This window comes from Phyllobates terribilis, unplaced genomic scaffold (assembly GCF_046119375.1).
Source record: "Phyllobates terribilis strain yellow unplaced genomic scaffold, ASM4611937v1 Scaffold_40__1_contigs__length_11209783, whole genome shotgun sequence".
Taxonomy (NCBI): domain Eukaryota; kingdom Metazoa; phylum Chordata; class Amphibia; order Anura; family Dendrobatidae; genus Phyllobates; species Phyllobates terribilis.
The window spans coordinates 1,980,641-2,003,905 of record NW_027362800.1 but is presented as its reverse complement, the minus strand read 5'-3'; the positions used below and the strand labels follow the sequence as shown (position 1 = coordinate 2,003,905).

Below are 23,265 nucleotides of genomic sequence, written 5' to 3'. Positions count from 1 at the left end.
GCGTGTCATAATAGGCTCTGAGCCTTTATATACCTGCGCACAGCAGTAGCCACCTTCAGTCTGCTGCTGGACAGCCAGCAGCAGCAGCAGCAGGAGAGGTAATTAATCAGCAACCCTCCTGCTAAGGGTAGACAGCTGCTCGTTCCACCCCCCCCCCGCCTTAATTGGTTCTCCTCCCTTCCAACGGTGTTGAGGCGGGTGGGAACAGCCGGGGGTTGAGGGTACTGTGCTAAAAGAGGTGGAGTTATGCAGATCTAAAACGCGTGGATTGCAGCAGCAGCAAGCCGAAAAGTGCAGGCATGTGAGGGATCTAGAGGTTGACAGCATGTCTTCTTAACGGGAGTCCAGGTGGCCATCTCCACAAATGGACTTTTCAGAATCCTTGGGTGGCACCGTAGTCGGAAACCAATTCTGGTTATCGCTTCTCGGCCTTTTGGCTAAGATCAAGTGTAGTATCTGTTCTTATCAGTTTAATATCTGATACGTCCCCTATCTGGGGACCATATATTAAATGGATTTTTAGAACAGGGAGATGGAAAAAGAGCTTGCTCTGTCCACTCCACGCATTGACCTGGTATTGCAGTATCTCCAGGACCGGTGCACCCCTTCTTTAATGCAGTTTCTAAAATCAGAAAGAATTGAATTCAATGCTTTTTGTTCATTTTGCTTGTTTGTCGGATTTTGGGATGGACTCTTTGGCTTTGCTTTTCTTCTCCTCATTGGATTTTTCATGTTAAAAGTTGCAGAAGCCAGATGACAAGCTCATTTTGGTTCAACTTCAGCAACTGTGCATTGCATTGCCATGTAATGTAATGTAATGCAATGCTATCTATCTAGCTCTCCCTCTATACTTCCTTTTGGATAAACAGACATATTAGGCAAGCATTTTGGAGCTTTCACCTAAATAACTACAGGTGGTGAGATAAGCTGCACAATATAATTGACCTTTCAGTATATTGTTGCACACACACCATCTATTTAGCAAATGCCCTTGTTATCAACAGCAGCCTTTTAAACTCACCTGAGCTAACAGGTATGTGAGCTGGTTACTCTGCTGCGCTTAAAATTTCTTTTTTGGTTTGCTACAATGCCTTTTCTGAAACGTTGTCTCCCTCTGCTGGAACACTGACTTCTTTCATTTAATGCCTGCAGACTATAAAAGAGAAACCAACCCAAAAAGTTTGGTTGATTAGTCTGTGGCATTCTTTTAAACTGTTGCTTATGGCGGTCTCTGTGAGCTTCTCAGTGACATTCAGCCATCCAGGTATCCCGCCTGCAGTAGACGGAATGTGGCAATGGAACGCTGGCTGCGCGTGTCATAATAGGCTCTGAGCCTTTATATACCTGCGCACAGCAGCAGCCACCTTCAGTCTGCTGCTGGACAGCCAGCAGCAGCAGCAGGAGAGGTAATTAATCAGCAACCCTCCTGCTAAGGGTAGACAGCTGCTCGTTCCACCCCCCCCCCCGCCTTAATTGGTTCTCCTCCCTTCCAACGGTGTTGAGGCGGGTGGGAACAGCCGGGGGTTGAGGGTACTGTGCTAAAAGAGGTGGAGTTATGCAGATCTAAAACGCGTGGATTGCAGCAGCAGCAAGCCGAAAAGTGCAGGCATGTGAGGGATCTAGAGGTTGACAGCATGTCTTCTTAACGGGAGTCCAGGTGGCCATCTCCACAAATGGACTTTTCAGAATCCTTGGGTGGCACCGTAGTCGGAAACCAATTCTGGTTATCGCTTCTCGGCCTTTTGGCTAAGATCAAGTGTAGTATCTGTTCTTATCAGTTTAATATCTGATACGTCCCCTATCTGGGGACCATATATTAAATGGATTTTTAGAACAGGGAGATGGAAAAAGAGCTTGCTCTGTCCACTCCACGCATTGACCTGGTATTGCAGTATCTCCAGGACCGGTGCACCCCTTCTTTAATGCAGTTTCTAAAATCAGAAAGAATTGAATTCAATGCTTTTTGTTCATTTTGCTTGTTTGTCGGATTTTGGGATGGACTCTTTGGCTTTGCTTTTCTTCTCCTCATTGGATTTTTCATGTTAAAAGTTGCAGAAGCCAGATGACAAGCTCATTTTGGTTCAACTTCAGCAACTGTGCATTGCATTGCCATGTAATGTAATGTAATGCAATGCTATCTATCTAGCTCTCCCTCTATACTTCCTTTTGGATAAACAGACATATTAGGCAAGTGACGCGCCCCTGGGCCTGTGTCGCGCTGCGTTGCGCACGCGGGAGCTTACCCGGAGCCGGATCAGTGGAGGGTTGTAGTCTCGTGGCGGTGACCCGGTCCGTGCCCAGGGAGTCAAACTAGACGGCAGTCTATTAGTAGTAAATAGTTGATGACTACGCCACCCGTTGAGTGCAGCCAGGGAGCTGCTGCTGCGGGGCAGACCGCTGAGGCCGATGGTAGGATTATGCAGCGTGATAGTATAACCCCCAACGGGAGGGGTATGGCCTCAGGGCAGCCGACGTGGATGATGGGGGTAGCAGGAACCACTCAGAGACGGTACGGTGTAGTTCAGGGTCTTTACTGGTAACAACGATAGACCCTCCTGGAGTACTTGCTAGCGAACGGGGCCTGGTCAGTCCTTGAGCAGATGGGATCTCCCCTGGCCAGGCGTAGTTGTAGGCCTCCCAAACTGACTGTACTCTTCTGGCTACCTTGCTAGAAGCTGATGTAAGTAGCCCACGTCCCTGAGTGTACCGTGTGGTGCTCACCCGTATGGCCGGTGACTCGGGGCCTTCTAATGGCTTCCGCTCCACGATGGCGGTGCTGGTCCCACGCGTGTGACCGTGCCTTCGGGCTTCTGGGCCAGAGGACCTGAAATCCCCTGCCTGACGGATTCTGCTGCTGGGTAGGAGTTAGTCCCCACAGCCTCGGACTCCGGGTCCGGAAAGAAGTCTTCTTAGTCAGGGCGAGCTCTGCAGCTGCCAGCCCCTGACTCCTTGTAACTCTGCTGTTTCCTATGCTGCTTCTTGTCTCTACTCCACTTGTCTCACTCACCCTGCCTCAGCCCCGGGTTTATATAGGGGAAGTCCTTCCCCTCCCAAGACTAGGCAGGAGGTGTAGCATGCACAGGATCCCTGACCAAAGGACCTCCCACCTGCTCTCAGACGTAATATCTCTATCACTGTGGCAACCAGACCCCTGGGGTGTCACATTCCCCCCTAGTGAAATTTAGTACTCCGGGACTAAACATATTTTTTTTTTTTTTCCGAAAAACATAACAAAGTATAACAATAACAATACAATAAGAAAAACACATAAGATGGTTACGGCGTGTCCGCAACCGGGTGCAGTTTTGAAAAGCAAGGTGTCCATTTCACCAAAACAGGGAGACGTAACCAGGTAGGGGCCTGTCCTGCCCCGAGTCCTTAACAGTCTTTAGTCCATCCTGGGTTACGCTCCAACTATGTACAAGGATTCCCGGTAAATCCACCAAGGATTCCTAAAAATAACTGGAAACACAAAATTATACACAAGCAACAAGACACAAAAAAACATAAATAAAACAATTTATACACTTCAAATTCTCCAGCGTGCGGGTAACTGGCCTCTAGTGGCCCTAGTGGACCTACGGAGCTGACTGTCTGGCCCTGAACTACAGGGTGTAGGAGCTGTCAAGGGTAAACTGGGCGGCTGTCTACCGGCTCTTTGTCTCACTAGGGGTACGGCAGGCTCACTATAAGCAGAGGGTTGATTCTCCTGTTCTGCTGGTGTGGAGTTTTCTGCCTCCTGGACCGGCTGTTCTTCCAGCTCTACCCGTTGCTCCGTAGGTTCTTGGGATGGTGGTTGGAGGAAGGTGAGTACGGGTACCACAACTGCACCATTGACTTGAGTCCAAGACCGAGGGAAGTCCCCGAGCACGGTACTAACCATATCTTCCCTTTCTTCCACGGGTCGATGGTCTTCTTGTTCCTCTTCAGGGTTCCTCAGTTGTTCGGGACACTTCTTCAGGTGGTCCCGGGATACAATGGCTGTGGTTTCCCCTCCGTCTTTACTGATGGTACAGACCTTCGGGTTCTCGTGGCTTGAGGGCAGTACGGTGTACGGGTCCTTCTCCCACTGGTCGTCCAACTTGTGGAGCCGTCTCTTCCTCTTCAAGACCTGCTCTCCGGGTACCAGGGGAACAGCGGGAGCATACTGGTTGTAAGTCTTCTCTTGTCTTTCCCTAGCCTGACAGAGACTTCGCTCCACGCTCTCCTGTACTCTCCGGTACTGCTGCTGCCTCTCTGTGTCCCAGTCTGTTTCTGGTGAAGTGTCCTCGGGTGTCAGGACTCCCATTTCCAGGTCAACAGGCAACTTACCAGGTCTTGCCCTCATTAGGTAAGCCGGGGTACAGTTGGTGGAACCTACCGGGATGTGGTTGTATAGGTCCACCAGATCGGGCAACTTCTCAGGCCACAGACTGCGTTCTTCCAGGGGCAACGTTTTTAGAAGATCCATTACCACCTGGTTCATTTTCTCACAAAGTCCATTAGTTTGCGGATGGTAGGGTGTCGTCCTTATCTTCCGGCAGCCATACAGATTGCAGAATTCCTGGAAGACCTCCGCTTCAAAAGCAGGTCCCTGGTTCGTCAGCACTTGGTCCGGGTACCCGTGTGGACGGCAAAAGTGCTGCTGGAAGGCTCTAGCTGCTGTTTGAGCCGTTAAGTCCTTGACGGGGATGACAACCAGAAACCGGGAGTAATGATCCACGATGGTTAACGCGTAGACGTAGCCACTTCTGCTCGGGGTCAGTTTTACATGATCCAAGGCTACCAGTTCCAACGGTTGCCGGGTGACGATGGACTGCAGGGGAGTCTTCTGGCTGGCGCGGTCCTTCCTTCTCAGGTTGCACGGGCCACAGTCTCTGCACCACCTCTCGATGGTTCCCCTCATGCCTACCCAGTGGAACCGCTCGCGCAGCAGGAACTCCAGCTTCTTCCATCCAAAGTGTCCAGCCCCGTCGTGGTATGCCTCCATCACCATGGCTGCGTCTCTTCGTGGCACCACTACTTGCCAGAGTAGTTCATGCGTCCGGGAGTTAACCATTCTGCGGCACAACTTCCCCTTGTAAAGGAACAGTAGACTCTTCTCTGCCCATAGTTGTTTGGCTTCCTCCGGAGCGTCTGGTTCAAGGCAAGCCTCCGGGCGAGTCAGCATCTCCTTCACCAGTCGGACGGCAGGGTCGCTGTCTTGCGTTTCCGCCCAGTTGTAGTGAGGTAAGGGAATACTGGATAGTCCCATGACGGTGGAACGCAGGGAGTTCAACTTCTTCCAGTCCCTCCGGATCTTCTCCTCCGTCCGGCAGGTTGGGCATCCTGGACAGGGCGTCCGCGTTGGTATTGGAGCGCCCTGCCCGGTATTTGATTGTGAACTCGTAGTTGGACAGACGGGCCATCCACCTCTGCTCCAGGGCACCGAGTCTTGCCGTGTCCAGGTGTGTCAGCGGGTTGTTATCCGTGTACACGGTGAACCGGGAAGAAGCGAGGTAATGCTTAAAGCGCTCAGTGATTGCCCATACTACGGCCAGGAACTCTAACTTAAATGAGCTGTAATTCTCGGGGTTCCTTTCGGTGGGTCGCAGTTTTCGGCTGGCGTAGGCGATTACTCGTTCCTTCCCCTGCTGGATCTGGGACAGTACAGCTCCTAGCCCGATGTTACTGGCGTCGGTGTAGAGGATAAAGGGCTGACTATAATCCGGGTACGCCAGGATTTCGTCCCCCGTGAGGGCCATCTTCAGCTGGCGGAAGGACTCTTCTTCCAGCTCCTCCCATTTGAAGGGCGGCTTCTGGTTCTTGGCCTTCCGGGACTGGCCTATCAGGAGGTCCTGCATAGGTGCTGCCTTTTTGGTGAAACCGGGAATAAACCTTCGGTAGTAGCCTACCAACCCGAGGAACTGCCGCACTTCTTTTACGCTGGAGGGGCTTGGCCATCCCTTAATTGCGGTGATCTTATCAGGGTCGGGAGCCACTCCGTCAGCGCTCACCACGTGTCCCAGGTACTGCACCTTTGGTTTCAGGAGGTGACACTTGGAGGGTTTCACCTTTAGGCCGTAACTCGCCAGAGCTTCGAACACCTCCGCCAGGTGTTTCAGGTGGTCCTCATAAGTCTTGGAATATACGATGACATCATCCAAGTACAACAGGACCGTCTCGAAGTTTCTGTGGCCTAGACAGCACTCCATTAATCGTTGGAAGGTTCCTGGGGCGTTGCAGAGTCCGAACGGCATGCAGGTGAACTCGCTAAGTCCCATCGGGGTGGTGAATGCGGTCTTCTCCCGGTCCGCCTCTGCTACAGGAACCTGCCAGTACCCACTAGTGAGATCCAAGGTAGAGAAGAAGTTAGCAGATCTTAAAGCAGCCAATGACTCCTCTATCCTTGGTAAGGGGTACGCATCCTTGTGTGTGATACGGTTAATTTTCCGGTAATCTACACACATCCTCATGGTGTTGTCTTTCTTTTTGACTAAAACTAGTGGGGCTGCCCAGGGGCTACAGCTATCCCGGATTACCCCAGCCTCCTTCATGTCTATAAGCATCCCCTTGGCGTGTTGGTAATGTGCAGGGGGTACGGGTCGATACCTCTCTTTTATGGGAGGATGATCTCCCGTGGGGATGCGGTGTTCTACCCCCTTGACTCGCCCGAAGTCTAACGGGTGTTTACTAAACACTCTCTCATACTCTTGAACCACCCGATAGACTCCTTGTTTCTGGTGTGAGGGAGTGGAGTCAGTACCCAGATGTAGTTGCTGACACCAGTCCTCCATGTCTTTCTTAGAGCCGTTACCTTCCTCCGGGTGAGATGGAGGCAAGGGTTCCACAGATTGTATAGAATTTTGATTAGTGGTATATAATTTGGCTAGCGTGGCATACCGGGGCAGGTACACTTCCCTCTCCCCGATATTTATTATGCGAACGGGCACCCTCCCATGGCGTACATTGACCACCCCCCGTGCTGTCAAAATGGTGGGCCTACTGTCTGAGTAAACTGGTTCTACCATTGCCTGGTAATCTCTACCTCTCAGACCAATAGCTGCCCGGCACCAAATCATCATTTCACTTTTTGGGGGCATGGCAATAGGAAAAGGGTCACACATTCTTACGCTACCAATCTCACCGCCGGAGAGTTCCACTTGTTGCCGTTGCATCAGTGCCCGGATCTCTTTCTGGAGCACCCGCTGCTCGCCGGAGCTGGCATTCTTGGCAACCTGCTGTAAAAGGAAAATCACCTCTGCAAGACAATTTTCAATTACATTAGTTCCTAGAGTTATTTTTGGGTGACTCTCATGTTTGTCAATATCTACAATGATCAGTCCCTGTGCGGCCAGTTCGACTCTACCAATTTTGATGGTCACCTCTTTAAATCCGATCTGTGGCACGGGCTGACCATTGCTGGCGATGATACTCAAGTCGTCGTCAGGGTAGCGGGTAATATCCGAGTCATTCCAGTACTGCTTGAAGAGCACGTACGGGATGGTGGTGACCTGTGACCCGGTGTCCAGTAGGGCACTCATGGGAATGCCATCCAGTACCACAGGCAAGACTGGACGTCCTCCCACATATCTGTCGCGCCAGTTCGATGGGCCTGGTGATCTTTTTCCTGGGGGTTGGCCCTCTACCCCAGGTTGTGCCCGTTTAAAGAACAGTACCTTGCCATATGTCCGGGTTGATTGCAGAGGCGGCAGATGGGTCGTCCGTCCTCACTGTATCGGTCACTGGGTCTTCCTCTGGCCGGTGGGGTCCTCCTTGGTCGACGCCACGGGATGTCCTCCGGTCCGGATGCCAGCTGGATCTTCCCTGGGGTGGAAGCCTGTAAAGACTGCACAGTTCGGGTTAGCGCAGCAACGCTCTTAGCTAGCTCTTGGACCTGATGGTGTAGGTCTGGAGCCGGGTCATTGTCCAAAGCCTGCGCATCAGCTCCCACAGGCCCTGCTGACAAGGGCGCCGCCTCCTGGTAGTAAGTGGTAGTGGGGCGTCTGTGGGTCACAACGCCACCTGGTGCCGGTTCTCGGAGCACCCGGATGGCTCTGTCCTTGAACTGTGCAAAGTCCAGATGGGGATCCTGTAAGGCCATTGCCCGCAACTGGGTTCGGTGGGCATTGCAATATAAACCCTCTATAAATTGTTCAGTCAACAGCCTGTCCTCGTTTCCCACCCCATCGGGGTCGGTCTGCTTTATGGCCCTCAGGGCCTCTTGTAGGTTTAGTGCATAGTCCCTTATACTCTCATGCGCTCGCTGCTTGCACCCGTAGAATCTAAGCTTAATCTCGGCTGAGGTGCGGGTATCAAAGGTGTCCTTCAGCCGGGTTAGTATCCCTGCGACAGTCTTCCTCCCAGGTGGCCAGGATTTTACTTCCCTTTTGGCTGCCCTGGTTAGTTGGGCCACCAGGATGCTCACTTTTTGCTCTTCTGTGAGGGGGTACACCTGGAAGAGGCTATCCAGCTTTTCTCTAAAGTCATGCAGGGTATGTGACTCCCCTGAGTACTGGGGTAGCCAAGCTGCTCCCGGGATATAGGGCATGGTGAAGGGCATAACTGCAGCAGCGGTAGCGCTGGCGGGGGTTGAGGCAGTGAAGCTCTCCTCCGTATCCGACATCTTCCTCCCCCCTAGTGGACCGTGGCCTACCTTGCGATGATCCTCTTCCATAGGCTGCGGCTCCGCAGTGGATCGTCAGGGTTGAGGACCTTCCGTCGCGCTCCTGCGACGTCGGCGTCTGCTGGGCTCCTTCCAGGACCTTACGCAACGTCCGGACGTGAGGCGGGGCTTCAGTTCTCGCGCGCTTTCGGAGTCCACGCCCCTCTTCTTCCCGCGCGGCGTCCTCAAGATGGCGTCCAATGGCGGGAAAACTCCACGGATGGCGGGAAGAAGGTTCAAGATGGCGCCGGATGGCGGGAAAACTTCGCGGATGGCGGGAAGAAGGTAGAAGATGGCGCCGGATGGCGGGAAACCTCCACGGATAGCGGGAATCTTCACCACTGGTAAGTTTGAACAGTCTTTGCTTTTCAGGCACGCAGTACCCGGTGGTTGCGGGCACGAAATCCTGCCGACTACGCCAAAGTTGACGCGCCCCTGGGCCTGTGTCGCGCTGCGTTGCGCACGCGGGAGCTTACCCGGAGCCGGATCAGTGGAGGGTTGTAGTCTCGTGGCGGTGACCCGGTCCGTGCCCAGGGAGTCAAACTAGACGGCAGTCTATTAGTAGTAAATAGTTGATGACTACGCCACCCGTTGAGTGCAGCCAGGGAGCTGCTGCTGCGGGGCAGACCGCTGAGGCCGATGGTAGGATTATGCAGCGTGATAGTATAACCCCCAACGGGAGGGGTATGGCCTCAGGGCAGCCGACGTGGATGATGGGGGTAGCAGGAACCACTCAGAGACGGTACGGTGTAGTTCAGGGTCTTTACTGGTAACAACGATAGACCCTCCCGGAGTACTTGCTAGCGAACGGGGCCTGGTCAGTCCTTGAGCAGATGGGATCTCCCCTGGCCAGGCGTAGTTGTAGGCCTCCCAAACTGACTGTACTCTTCTGGCTACCTTGCTAGAAGCTGATGTAAGTAGCCCACGTCCCTGAGTGTACCGTGTGGTGCTCACCCGTATGGCCGGTGACTCGGGGCCTTCTAATGGCTTCCGCTCCACGATGGCGGTGCTGGTCCCACGCGTGTGACCGTGCCTTCGGGCTTCTGGGCCAGAGGACCTGAAATCCCCTGCCTGACGGATTCTGCTGCTGGGTAGGAGTTAGTCCCCACAGCCTCGGACTCCGGGTCCGGAAAGAAGTCTTCTTAGTCAGGGCGAGCTCTGCAGCTGCCAGCCCCTGACTCCTTGTAACTCTGCTGTTTCCTATGCTGCTTCTTGTCTCTACTCCACTTGTCTCACTCACCCTGCCTCAGCCCCGGGTTTATATAGGGGAAGTCCTTCCCCTCCCAAGACTAGGCAGGAGGTGTGGCATGCACAGGATCCCTGACCAAAGGACCTCCCACCTGCTCTCAGACGTAATATCTCTATCACTGTGGCAACCAGACCCCTGGGGTGTCACACAAGCATTTTGGAGCTTTCACCTAAATAACTACAGGTGGTGAGATAAGCTGCACAATATAATTGACCTTTCAGTATATTGTTGCACACACACCATCTATTTAGCAAATGCCCTTGTTATCAACAGCAGCCTTTTAAACTCACCTGAGCTAACAGGTATGTGAGCTGGTTACTCTGCTGCGCTTAAAATTTCTTTTTTGGTTTGCTACAATGCCTTTTCTGAAACGTTGTCTCCCTCTGCTGGAACACTGACTTCTTTCATTTAATGCCTGCAGACTATAAAAGAGAAACCAACCCAAAAAGTTTGGTTGATTAGTCTGTGGCATTCTTTTAAACTGTTGCTTATGGCGGTCTCTGTGAGCTTCTCAGTGACATTCAGCCATCCAGGTATCCCGCCTGCAGTAGACGGAATGTGGCAATGGAACGCTGGCTGCGCGTGTCATAATAGGCTCTGAGCCTTTATATACCTGCGCACAGCAGCAGCCACCTTCAGTCTGCTGCTGGACAGCCAGCAGCAGCAGCAGCAGGAGAGGTAATTAATCAGCAACCCTCCTGCTAAGGGTAGACAGCTGCTCGTTCCACCCCCCCCCCGCCTTAATTGGTTCTCCTCCCTTCCAACGGTGTTGAGGCGGGTGGGAACAGCCGGGGGTTGAGGGTACTGTGCTAAAAGAGGTGGAGTTATGCAGATCTAAAACGCGTGGATTGCAGCAGCAGCAAGCCGAAAAGTGCAGGCATGTGAGGGATCTAGAGGTTGACAGCATGTCTTCTTAACGGGAGTCCAGGTGGCCATCTCCACAAATGGACTTTTCAGAATCCTTGGGTGGCACCGTAGTCGGAAACCAATTCTGGTTATCGCTTCTCGGCCTTTTGGCTAAGATCAAGTGTAGTATCTGTTCTTATCAGTTTAATATCTGATACGTCCCCTATCTGGGGACCATATATTAAATGGATTTTTAGAACAGGGAGATGGAAAAAGAGCTTGCTCTGTCCACTCCACGCATTGACCTGGTATTGTAGTATCTCCAGGACCGGTGCACCCCTTCTTTAATGCAGTTTCTAAAATCAGAAAGAATTGAATTCAATGCTTTTTGTTCATTTTGCTTGTTTGTCGGATTTTGGGATGGACTCTTTGGCTTTGCTTTTCTTCTCCTCATTGGATTTTTCATGTTAAAAGTTGCAGAAGCCAGATGACAAGCTCATTTTGGTTCAACTTCAGCAACTGTGCATTGCATTGCCATGTAATGTAATGTAATGCAATGCTATCTATCTAGCTCTCCCTCTATACTTCCTTTTGGATAAACAGACATATTAGGCAAGCATTTTGGAGCTTTCACCTAAATAACTACAGGTGGTGAGATAAGCTGCACAATATAATTGACCTTTCAGTATATTGTTGCACACACACCATCTATTTAGCAAATGCCCTTGTTATCAACAGCAGCCTTTTAAACTCACCTGAGCTAACAGGTATGTGAGCTGGTTACTCTGCTGCGCTTAAAATTTCTTTTTTGGTTTGCTACAATGCCTTTTCTGAAACGTTGTCTCCCTCTGCTGGAACACTGACTTCTTTCATTTAATGCCTGCAGACTATAAAAGAGAAACCAACCCAAAAAGTTTGGTTGATTAGTCTGTGGCATTCTTGTAAACTGTTGCTTATGGCGGTCTCTGTGAGCTTCTCAGTGACATTCAGCCATCCAGGTATCCCGCCTGCAGTAGACGGAATGTGGCAATGGAACGCTGGCTGCGCGTGTCATAATAGGCTCTGAGCCTTTATATACCTGCGCACAGCAGCAGCCACCTTCAGTCTGCTGCTGGACAGCCAGCAGCAGCAGCAGCAGGAGAGGTAATTAATCAGCAACCCTCCTGCTAAGGGTAGACAGCTGCTCGTTCCACCCCCCCCGCCTTAATTGGTTCTCCTCCCTTCCAACGGTGTTGAGGCGGGTGGGAACAGCCGGGGGTTGAGGGTACTGTGCTAAAAGAGGTGGAGTTATGCAGATCTAAAACGCGTGGATTGCAGCAGCAGCAAGCCGAAAAGTGCAGGCATGTGAGGGATCTAGAGGTTGACAGCATGTCTTCTTAACGGGAGTCCAGGTGGCCATCTCCACAAATGGACTTTTCAGAATCCTTGGGTGGCACCGTAGTCGGAAACCAATTCTGGTTATCGCTTCTCGGCCTTTTGGCTAAGATCAAGTGTAGTATCTGTTCTTATCAGTTTAATATCTGATACGTCCCCTATCTGGGGACCATATATTAAATGGATTTTTAGAACAGGGAGATGGAAAAAGAGCTTGCTCTGTCCACTCCACGCATTGACCTGGTATTGCAGTATCTCCAGGACCGGTGCACCCCTTCTTTAATGCAGTTTCTAAAATCAGAAAGAATTGAATTCAATGCTTTTTGTTCATTTTGCTTGTTTGTCGGATTTTGGGATGGACTCTTTGGCTTTGCTTTTCTTCTCCTCATTGGATTTTTCATGTTAAAAGTTGCAGAAGCCAGATGACAAGCTCATTTTGGTTCAACTTCAGCAACTGTGCATTGCATTGCCATGTAATGTAATGTAATGCAATGCTATCTATCTAGCTCTCCCTCTATACTTCCTTTTGGATAAACAGACATATTAGGCAAGCATTTTGGAGCTTTCACCTAAATAACTACAGGTGGTGAGATAAGCTGCACAATATAATTGACCTTTCAGTATATTGTTGCACACACACCATCTATTTAGCAAATGCCCTTGTTATCAACAGCAGCCTTTTAAACTCACCTGAGCTAACAGGTATGTGAGCTGGTTACTATGCTGCGCTTAAAATTTCTTTTTTGGTTTGCTACAATGCCTTTTCTGAAACGTTGTCTCCCTCTGCTGGAACACTGACTTCTTTCATTTAATGCCTGCAGACTATAAAAGAGAAACCAACCCAAAAAGTTTGGTTGATTAGTCTGTGGCATTCTTGTAAACTGTTGCTTATGGCGGTCTCTGTGAGCTTCTCAGTGACATTCAGCCATCCAGGTATCCCGCCTGCAGTAGACGGAATGTGGCAATGGAACGCTGGCTGCGCGTGTCATAATAGGCTCTGAGCCTTTATATACCTGCGCACAGCAGCAGCCACCTTCAGTCTGCTGCTGGACAGCCAGCAGCAGCAGCAGCAGGAGAGGTAATTAATCAGCAACCCTCCTGCTAAGGGTAGACAGCTGCTCGTTCCACCCCCCCCCCGCCTTAATTGGTTCTCCTCCCTTCCAACGGTGTTGAGGCGGGTGGGAACAGCCGGGGGTTGAGGGTACTGTGCTAAAAGAGGTGGAGTTATGCAGATCTAAAACGCGTGGATTGCAGCAGCAGCAAGCCGAAAAGTGCAGGCATGTGAGGGATCTAGAGGTTGACAGCATGTCTTCTTAACGGGAGTCCAGGTGGCCATCTCCACAAATGGACTTTTCAGAATCCTTGGGTGGCACCGTAGTCGGAAACCAATTCTGGTTATCGCTTCTCGGCCTTTTGGCTAAGATCAAGTGTAGTATCTGTTCTTATCAGTTTAATATCTGATACGTCCCCTATCTGGGGACCATATATTAAATGGATTTTTAGAACAGGGAGATGGAAAAAGAGCTTGCTCTGTCCACTCCACGCATTGACCTGGTATTGCAGTATCTCCAGGACCGGTGCACCCCTTCTTTAATGCAGTTTCTAAAATCAGAAAGAATTGAATTCAATGCTTTTTGTTCATTTTGCTTGTTTGTCGGATTTTGGGATGGACTCTTTGGCTTTGCTTTTCTTCTCCTCATTGGATTTTTCATGTTAAAAGTTGCAGAAGCCAGATGACAAGCTCATTTTGGTTCAACTTCAGCAACTGTGCATTGCATTGCCATGTAATGTAATGTAATGCAATGCTATCTATCTAGCTCTCCCTCTATACTTCCTTTTGGATAAACAGACATATTAGGCAAGCATTTTGGAGCTTTCACCTAAATAACTACAGGTGGTGAGATAAGCTGCACAATATAATTGACCTTTCAGTATATTGTTGCACACACACCATCTATTTAGCAAATGCCCTTGTTATCAACAGCAGCCTTTTAAACTCACCTGAGCTAACAGGTATGTGAGCTGGTTACTCTGCTGCGCTTAAAATTTCTTTTTTGGTTTGCTACAATGCCTTTTCTGAAACGTTGTCTCCCTCTGCTGGAACACTGACTTCTTTCATTTAATGCCTGCAGACTATAAAAGAGAAACCAACCCAAAAAGTTTGGTTGATTAGTCTGTGGCATTCTTTTAAACTGTTGCTTATGGCGGTCTCTGTGAGCTTCTCAGTGACATTCAGCCATCCAGGTATCCCGCCTGCAGTAGACGGAATGTGGCAATGGAACGCTGGCTGCGCGTGTCATAATAGGCTCTGAGCCTTTATATACCTGCGCACAGCAGCAGCCACCTTCAGTCTGCTGCTGGACAGCCAGCAGCAGCAGCAGCAGGAGAGGTAATTAATCAGCAACCCTCCTGCTAAGGGTAGACAGCTGCTCGTTCCACCCCCCCCCCCGCCTTAATTGGTTCTCCTCCCTTCCAACGGTGTTGAGGCGGGTGGGAACAGCCGGGGGTTGAGGGTACTGTGCTAAAAGAGGTGGAGTTATGCCGATCTAAAACGCGTGGATTGCAGCAGCAGCAAGCCGAAAAGTGCAGGCATGTGAGGGATCTAGAGGTTGACAGCATGTCTTCTTAACGGGAGTCCAGGTGGCCATCTCCACAAATGGACTTTTCAGAATCCTTGGGTGGCACCGTAGTCGGAAACCAATTCTGGTTATCGCTTCTCGGCCTTTTGGCTAAGATCAAGTGTAGTATCTGTTCTTATCAGTTTAATATCTGATACGTCCCCTATCTGGGGACCATATATTAAATGGATTTTTAGAACAGGGAGATGGAAAAAGAGCTTGCTCTGTCCACTCCACGCATTGACCTGGTATTGCAGTATCTCCAGGACCGGTGCACCCCTTCTTTAATGCAGTTTCTAAAATCAGAAAGAATTGAATTCAATGCTTTTTGTTCATTTTGCTTGTTTGTCGGATTTTGGGATGGACTCTTTGGCTTTGCTTTTCTTCTCCTCATTGGATTTTTCATGTTAAAAGTTGCAGAAGCCAGATGACAAGCTCATTTTGGTTCAACTTCAGCAACTGTGCATTGCATTGCCATGTAATGTAATGTAATGCAATGCTATCTATCTAGCTCTCCCTCTATACTTCCTTTTGGATAAACAGACATATTAGGCAAGCATTTTGGAGCTTTCACCTAAATAACTACAGGTGGTGAGATAAGCTGCACAATATAATTGACCTTTCAGTATATTGTTGCACACACACCATCTATTTAGCAAATGCCCTTGTTATCAACAGCAGCCTTTTAAACTCACCTGAGCTATCAGGTATGTGAGCTGGTTACTCTGCTGCGCTTAAAATTTCTTTTTTGGTTTGCTACAATGCCTTTTCTGAAACGTTGTCTCCCTCTGCTGGAACACTGACTTCTTTCATTTAATGCCTGCAGACTATAAAAGAGAAACCAACCCAAAAAGTTTGGTTGATTAGTCTGTGGCATTCTTTTAAACTGTTGCTTATGGCGGTCTCTGTGAGCTTCTCAGTGACATTCAGCCATCCAGGTATCCCGCCTGCAGTAGACGGAATGTGGCAATGGAACGCTGGCTGCGCGTGTCATAATAGGCTCTGAGCCTTTATATACCTGCGCACAGCAGCAGCCACCTTCAGTCTGCTGCTGGACAGCCAGCAGCAGCAGCAGCAGGAGAGGTAATTAATCAGCAACCCTCCTGCTAAGGGTAGACAGCTGCTCGTTCCACCCCCCCCCCGCCTTAATTGGTTCTCCTCCCTTCCAACGGTGTTGAGGCGGGTGGGAACAGCCGGGGGTTGAGGGTACTGTGCTAAAAGAGGTGGAGTTATGCAGATCTAAAACGCGTGGATTGCAGCAGCAGCAAGCCGAAAAGTGCAGGCATGTGAGGGATCTAGAGGTTGACAGCATGTCTTCTTAACGGGAGTCCAGGTGGCCATCTCCACAAATGGACTTTTCAGAATCCTTGGGGGGCACCGTAGTCGGAAACCAATTCTGGTTATCGCTTCTCGGCCTTTTGGCTAAGATCAAGTGTAGTATCTGTTCTTATCAGTTTAATATCTGATACGTCCCCTATCTGGGGACCATATATTAAATGGATTTTTAGAACAGGGAGATGGAAAAAGAGCTTGCTCTGTCCACTCCACGCATTGACCTGGTATTGCAGTATCTCCAGGACCGGTGCACCCCTTCTTTAATGCAGTTTCTAAAATCAGAAAGAATTGAATTCAATGCTTTTTGTTCATTTTGCTTGTTTGTCGGATTTTGGGATGGACTCTTTGGCTTTGCTTTTCTTCTCCTCATTGGATTTTTCATGTTAAAAGTTGCAGAAGCCAGATGACAAGCTCATTTTGGTTCAACTTCAGCAACTGTGCATTGCATTGCCATGTAATGTAATGTAATGCAATGCTATCTATCTAGCTCTCCCTCTATACTTCCTTTTGGATAAACAGACATATTAGGCAAGCATTTTGGAGCTTTCACCTAAATAACTACAGGTGGTGAGATAAGCTGCACAATATAATTGACCTTTCAGTATATTGTTGCACACACACCATCTATTTAGCAAATGCCCTTGTTATCAACAGCAGCCTTTTAAACTCACCTGAGCTAACAGGTATGTGAGCTGGTTACTCTGCTGCGCTTAAAATTTCTTTTTTGGTTTGCTACAATGCCTTTTCTGAAACGTTGTCTCCCTCTGCTGGAACACTGACTTCTTTCATTTAATGCCTGCAGACTATAAAAGAGAAACCAACCCAAAAAGTTTGGTTGATTAGTCTGTGGCATTCTTTTAAACTGTTGCTTATGGCGGTCTCTGTGAGCTTCTCAGTGACATTCAGCCATCCAGGTATCCCGCCTGCAGTAGACGGAATGTGGCAATGGAACGCTGGCTGCGCGTGTCATAATAGGCTCTGAGCCTTTATATACCTGCGCACAGCAGCAGCCACCTTCAGTCTGCTGCTGGACAGCCAGCAGCAGCAGCAGCAGGAGAGGTAATTAATCAGCAACCCTCCTGCTAAGGGTAGACAGCTGCTCGTTCCACCCCCCCCCCCGCCTTAATTGGTTCTCCTCCCTTCCAACGGTGTTGAGGCGGGTGGGAACAGCCGGGGGTTGAGGGTACTGTGCTAAAAGAGGTGGAGTTATGCAGATCTAAAACGCGTGGATTGCAGCAGCAGCAAGCCGAAAAGTGCAGGCATGTGAGGGATCTAGAGGTTGACAGCATGTCTTCTTAACGGGAGTCCAGGTGGCCATCTCCACAAATGGACTTTTCAGAATCCTTGGGTGGCACCGTAGTCGGAAACCAATTCTGGTTATCGCTTCTCGGCCTTTTGGCTAAGATCAAGTGTAGTATCTGTTCTTATCAGTTTAATATCTGATACGTCCCCTATCTGGGGACCATATATTAAATGGATTTTTAGAACAGGGAGATGGAAAAAGAGCTTGCTCTGTCCACTCCACGCATTGACCTGGTATTGCAGTATCTCCAGGACCGGTGCACCCCTTCTTTAATGCAGTTTCTAAAATCAGAAAGAATTGAATTCAATGCTTTTTGTTCATTTTGCTTGTTTGTCGGATTTTGGGATGGACTCTTTGGCTTTGCTTTTCTTCTCCTCATTGGATTTTTCATGTTAAAAGTTGCAGAAGCCAGATGACAAGCTCATTTTGGTTCAACTTCAGCAACTGTGCATTGCATTGCCATGTAATGTAATGTAATGCAATGCTATCTATCTAGCTCTCCCTCTATACTTCCTTTTGGATAAACAGACATATTAGGCAAGCATTTTGGAGCTTTCACCTAAATAACTACAGGTGGTGAGATAAGCTGCACAATATAATTGACCTTTCAGTATATTGTTGCACACACACCATCTATTTAGCAAATGCCCTTGTTATCAACAGCAGCCTTTTAAACTCACCTGAGCTATCAGGTATGTGAGCTGGTTACTCTGCTGCGCTTAAAATTTCTTTTTTGGTTTGCTACAATGCCTTTTCTGAAACGTTGTCTCCCTCTGCTGGAACACTGACTTCTTTCATTTAATGCCTGCAGACTATAAAAGAGAAACCAACCCAAAAAGTTTGGTTGATTAGTCTGTGGCATTCTTTTAAACTGTTGCTTATGGCGGTCTCTGTGAGCTTCTCAGTGACATTCAGCCATCCAGGTATCCCGCCTGCAGTAGACGGAATGTGGCAATGGAACGCTGGCTGCGCGTGTCATAATAGGCTCTGAGCCTTTATATACCTGCGCACAGCAGCAGCCACCTTCAGTCTGCTGCTGGACAGCCAGCAGCAGCAGCAGCAGGAGAGGTAATTAATCAGCAACCCTCCTGCTAAGAGTAGACAGCTGCTCGTTCCACCCCCCCCCCCCCGCCTTAATTGGTTCTCCTCCCTTCCAACGGTGTTGAGGCGGGTGGGAACAGCCGGGGGTTGAGGGTACTGTGCTAAAAGAGGTGGAGTTATGCAGATCTAAAACGCGTGGATTGCAGCAGCAGCAAGCCGAAAAGTGCAGGCATGTGAGGGATCTAGAGGTTGACAGCATGTCTTCTTAACGGGAGTCCAGGTGGCCATCTCCACAAATGGACTTTTCAGAATCCTTGGGTGGCACCGTAGTCGGAAACCAATTCTGGTTATCGCTTCTCGGCCTTTTGGCTAAGATCAAGTGTAGTATCTGTTCTTATCAGTTTAATATCTGATACGTCCCCTATCTGGGGACCATATATTAAATGGATTTTTAGAACAGGGAGATGGAAAAAGAGCTTGCTCTGTCCACTCCACGCATTGACCTGGTATTGCAGTATCTCCAGGACCGGTGCACCCCTTCTTTAATGCAGTTTCTAAAATCAGAAAGAATTGAATTCAATGCTTTTTGTTCATTTTGCTTGTTTGTCGGATTTTGGGATGGACTCTTTGGCTTTGCTTTTCTTCTCCTCATTGGATTTTTCATGTTAAAAGTTGCAGAAGCCAGATGACAAGCTCATTTTGGTTCAACTTCAGCAACTGTGCATTGCATTGCCATGTAATGTAATGTAATGCAATGCTATCTATCTAGCTCTCCCTCTATACTTCCTTTTGGATAAACAGACATATTAGGCAAGCATTTTGGAGCTTTCACCTAAATAACTACAGGTGGTGAGATAAGCTGCACAATATAATTGACCTTTCAGTATATTGTTGCACACACACCATCTATTTAGCAAATGCCCTTGTTATCAACAGCAGCCTTTTAAACTCACCTGAGCTAACAGGTATGTGAGCTGGTTACTCTGCTGCGCTTAAAATTTCTTTTTTGGTTTGCTACAATGCCTTTTCTGAAACGTTGTCTCCCTCTGCTGGAACACTGACTTCTTTCATTTAATGCCTGCAGACTATAAAAGAGAAACCAACCCAAAAAGTTTGGTTGATTAGTCTGTGGCATTCTTTTAAACTGTTGCTTATGGCGGTCTCTGTGAGCTTCTCAGTGACATTCAGCCATCCAGGTATCCCGCCTGCAGTAGACGGAATGTGGCAATGGAACGCTGGCTGCGCGTGTCATAATAGGCTCTGAGCCTTTATATACCTGCGCACAGCAGCAGCCACCTTCAGTCTGCTGCTGGACAGCCAGCAGCAGCAGCAGCAGGAGAGGTAATTAATCAGCAACCCTCCTGCTAAGGGTAGACAGCTGCTCGTTCCACCCCCCCCCCCGCCTTAATTGGTTCTCCTCCCTTCCAACGGTGTTGAGGCGGGTGGGAACAGCCGGGGGTTGAGGGTACTGTGCTAAAAGAGGTGGAGTTATGCAGATCTAAAACGCGTGGATTGCAGCAGCAGCAAGCCGAAAAGTGCAGGCATGTGAGGGATCTAGAGGTTGACAGCATGTCTTCTTAACGGGAGTCCAGGTGGCCATCTCCACAAATGGACTTTTCAGAATCCTTGGGTGGCACCGTAGTCGGAAACCAATTCTGGTTATCGCTTCTCGGCCTTTTGGCTAAGATCAAGTGTAGTATCTGTTCTTATCAGTTTAATATCTGATACGTCCCCTATCTGGGGACCATATATTAAATGGATTTTTAGAACAGGGAGATGGAAAAAGAGCTTGCTCTGTCCACTCCACGCATTGACCTGGTATTGCAGTATCTCCAGGACCGGTGCACCCCTTCTTTAATGCAGTTTCTAAAATCAGAAAGAATTGAATTCAATGCTTTTTGTTCATTTTGCTTGTTTGTCGGATTTTGGGATGGACTCTTTGGCTTTGCTTTTCTTCTCCTCATTGGATTTTTCATGTTAAAAGTTGCAGAAGCCAGATGACAAGCTCATTTTGGTTCAACTTCAGCAACTGTGCATTGCATTGCCATGTAATGTAATGTAATGCAATGCTATCTATCTAGCTCTCCCTCTATACTTCCTTTTGGATAAACAGACATATTAGGCAAGCATTTTGGAGCTTTCACCTAAATAACTACAGGTGGTGAGATAAGCTGCACAATATAATTGACCTTTCAGTATATTGTTGCACACACACCATCTATTTAGCAAATGCCCTTGTTATCAACAGCAGCCTTTTAAACTCACCTGAGCTATCAGGTATGTGAGCTGGTTACTCTGCTGCGCTTAAAATTTCTTTTTTGGTTTGCTACAATGCCTTTTCTGAAACGTTGTCTCCCTCTGCTGGAACACTGACTTCTTTCATTTAATGCCTGCAGACTATAAAAGAGAAACCAACCCAAAAAGTTTGGTTGATTAGTCTGTGGCATTCTTTTAAACTGTTGCTTATGGCGGTCTCTGTGAGCTTCTCAGTGACATTCAGCCATCCAGGTATCCCGCCTGCAGTAGACGGAATGTGGCAATGGAACGCTGGCTGCGCGTGTCATAATAGGCTCTGAGCCTTTATATACCTGCGCACAGCAGCAGCCACCTTCAGTCTGCTGCTGGACAGCCAGCAGCAGCAGCAGCAGGAGAGGTAATTAATCAGCAACCCTCCTGCTAAGGGTAGACAGCTGCTCGTTCCACCCCCCCCCCGCCTTAATTGGTTCTCCTCCCTTCCAACGGTGTTGAGGCGGGTGGGAACAGCCGGGGGTTGAGGGTACTGTGCTAAAAGAGGTGGAGTTATGCAGATCTAAAACGCGTGGATTGCAGCAGCAGCAAGCCGAAAAGTGCAGGCATGTGAGGGATCTAGAGGTTGACAGCATGTCTTCTTAACGGGAGTCCAGGTGGCCATCTCCACAAATGGACTTTTCAGAATCCTTGGGTGGCACCGTAGTCGGAAACCAATTCTGGTTATCGCTTCTCGGCCTTTTGGCTAAGATCAAGTGTAGTATCTGTTCTTATCAGTTTAATATCTGATACGTCCCCTATCTGGGGACCATATATTAAATGGATTTTTAGAACAGGGAGATGGAAAAAGAGCTTGCTCTGTCCACTCCACGCATTGACCTGGTATTGCAGTATCTCCAGGACCGGTGCACCCCTTCTTTAATGCAGTTTCTAAAATCAGAAAGAATTGAATTCAATGCTTTTTGTTCATTTTGCTTGTTTGTCGGATTTTGGGATGGACTCTTTGGCTTTGCTTTTCTTCTCCTCATTGGATTTTTCATGTTAAAAGTTGCAGAAGCCAGATGACAAGCTCATTTTGGTTCAACTTCAGCAACTGTGCATTGCATTGCCATGTAATGTAATGTAATGCAATGCTATCTATCTAGCTCTCCCTCTATACTTCCTTTTGGATAAACAGACATATTAGGCAAGCATTTTGGAGCTTTCACCTAAATAACTACAGGTGGTGAGATAAGCTGCACAATATAATTGACCTTTCAGTATATTGTTGCACACACACCATCTATTTAGCAAATGCCCTTGTTATCAACAGCAGCCTTTTAAACTCACCTGAGCTAACAGGTATGTGAGCTGGTTACTCTGCTGCGCTTAAAATTTCTTTTTTGGTTTGCTACAATGCCTTTTCTGAAACGTTGTCTCCCTCTGCTGGAACACTGACTTCTTTCATTTAATGCCTGCAGACTATAAAAGAGAAACCAACCCAAAAAGTTTGGTTGATTAGTCTGTGGCATTCTTTTAAACTGTTGCTTATGGCGGTCTCTGTGAGCTTCTCAGTGACATTCAGCCATCCAGGTATCCCGCCTGCAGTAGACGGAATGTGGCAATGGAACGCTGGCTGCGCGTGTCATAATAGGCTCTGAGCCTTTATATACCTGCGCACAGCAGCAGCCACCTTCAGTCTGCTGCTGGACAGCCAGCAGCAGCAGCAGCAGGAGAGGTAATTAATCAGCAACCCTCCTGCTAAGGGTAGACAGCTGCTCGTTCCACCCCCCCCCCCGCCTTAATTGGTTCTCCTCCCTTCCAACGGTGTTGAGGCGGGTGGGAACAGCCGGGGGTTGAGGGTACTGTGCTAAAAGAGGTGGAGTTATGCCGATCTAAAACGCGTGGATTGCAGCAGCAGCAAGCCGAAAAGTGCAGGCATGTGAGGGATCTAGAGGTTGACAGCATGTCTTCTTAACGGGAGTCCAGGTGGCCATCTCCACAAATGGACTTTTCAGAATCCTTGGGTGGCACCGTAGTCGGAAACCAATTCTGGTTATCGCTTCTCGGCCTTTTGGCTAAGATCAAGTGTAGTATCTGTTCTTATCAGTTTAATATCTGATACGTCCCCTATCTGGGGACCATATATTAAATGGATTTTTAGAACAGGGAGATGGAAAAAGAGCTTGCTCTGTCCACTCCACGCATTGACCTGGTATTGCAGTATCTCCAGGACCGGTGCACCCCTTCTTTAATGCAGTTTCTAAAATCAGAAAGAATTGAATTCAATGCTTTTTGTTCATTTTGCTTGTTTGTCGGATTTTGGGATGGACTCTTTGGCTTTGCTTTTCTTCTCCTCATTGGATTTTTCATGTTAAAAGTTGCAGAAGCCAGATGACAAGCTCATTTTGGTTCAACTTCAGCAACTGTGCATTGCATTGCCATGTAATGTAATGTAATGCAATGCTATCTATCTAGCTCTCCCTCTATACTTCCTTTTGGATAAACAGACATATTAGGCAAGCATTTTGGAGCTTTCACCTAAATAACTACAGGTGGTGAGATAAGCTGCACAATATAATTGACCTTTCAGTATATTGTTGCACACACACCATCTATTTAGCAAATGCCCTTGTTATCAACAGCAGCC

At 48.6% G+C, this 23,265-nt stretch overlaps 12 non-coding genes across 12 annotated transcripts; all 12 read left to right on the top strand.

Moving 5' to 3' along the window:
- Positions 1-417: 417 nt before the first annotated feature.
- LOC141190146 (U2 spliceosomal RNA) lies at positions 418-608 on the top strand. Its single transcript, XR_012264179.1, has one exon. It is a non-coding gene; the product is annotated as a U2 spliceosomal RNA (small nuclear RNA).
- A 1,118-nt stretch (positions 609-1,726) lies between these two features.
- On the top strand, positions 1,727-1,917 carry LOC141190135 (U2 spliceosomal RNA). Its single transcript, XR_012264168.1, has one exon. It is a non-coding gene; the product is annotated as a U2 spliceosomal RNA (small nuclear RNA).
- Positions 1,918-10,869: 8,952 nt separating this feature from the next.
- Positions 10,870-11,060, top strand: LOC141184527 (U2 spliceosomal RNA). The gene has a single exon (XR_012259274.1). It is a non-coding gene; the product is annotated as a U2 spliceosomal RNA (small nuclear RNA).
- Positions 11,061-12,178: 1,118 nt separating this feature from the next.
- Positions 12,179-12,369, top strand: LOC141190122 (U2 spliceosomal RNA). The gene has a single exon (XR_012264157.1). It is a non-coding gene; the product is annotated as a U2 spliceosomal RNA (small nuclear RNA).
- A 1,120-nt stretch (positions 12,370-13,489) lies between these two features.
- LOC141190110 (U2 spliceosomal RNA) lies at positions 13,490-13,680 on the top strand. Its single transcript, XR_012264146.1, has one exon. It is a non-coding gene; the product is annotated as a U2 spliceosomal RNA (small nuclear RNA).
- Positions 13,681-14,801: 1,121 nt separating this feature from the next.
- LOC141190098 (U2 spliceosomal RNA) lies at positions 14,802-14,992 on the top strand. Its single transcript, XR_012264134.1, has one exon. It is a non-coding gene; the product is annotated as a U2 spliceosomal RNA (small nuclear RNA).
- A 1,120-nt stretch (positions 14,993-16,112) lies between these two features.
- LOC141190087 (U2 spliceosomal RNA) lies at positions 16,113-16,303 on the top strand. Its single transcript, XR_012264123.1, has one exon. It is a non-coding gene; the product is annotated as a U2 spliceosomal RNA (small nuclear RNA).
- A 1,121-nt stretch (positions 16,304-17,424) lies between these two features.
- On the top strand, positions 17,425-17,615 carry LOC141190076 (U2 spliceosomal RNA). Its single transcript, XR_012264112.1, has one exon. It is a non-coding gene; the product is annotated as a U2 spliceosomal RNA (small nuclear RNA).
- Positions 17,616-18,738: 1,123 nt separating this feature from the next.
- On the top strand, positions 18,739-18,929 carry LOC141190064 (U2 spliceosomal RNA). The gene has a single exon (XR_012264101.1). It is a non-coding gene; the product is annotated as a U2 spliceosomal RNA (small nuclear RNA).
- A 1,121-nt stretch (positions 18,930-20,050) lies between these two features.
- LOC141190053 (U2 spliceosomal RNA) lies at positions 20,051-20,241 on the top strand. The gene has a single exon (XR_012264090.1). It is a non-coding gene; the product is annotated as a U2 spliceosomal RNA (small nuclear RNA).
- A 1,120-nt stretch (positions 20,242-21,361) lies between these two features.
- Positions 21,362-21,552, top strand: LOC141190042 (U2 spliceosomal RNA). Its single transcript, XR_012264079.1, has one exon. It is a non-coding gene; the product is annotated as a U2 spliceosomal RNA (small nuclear RNA).
- Positions 21,553-22,673: 1,121 nt separating this feature from the next.
- Positions 22,674-22,864, top strand: LOC141190030 (U2 spliceosomal RNA). The gene has a single exon (XR_012264067.1). It is a non-coding gene; the product is annotated as a U2 spliceosomal RNA (small nuclear RNA).
- Positions 22,865-23,265: the final 401 nt, after the last annotated feature.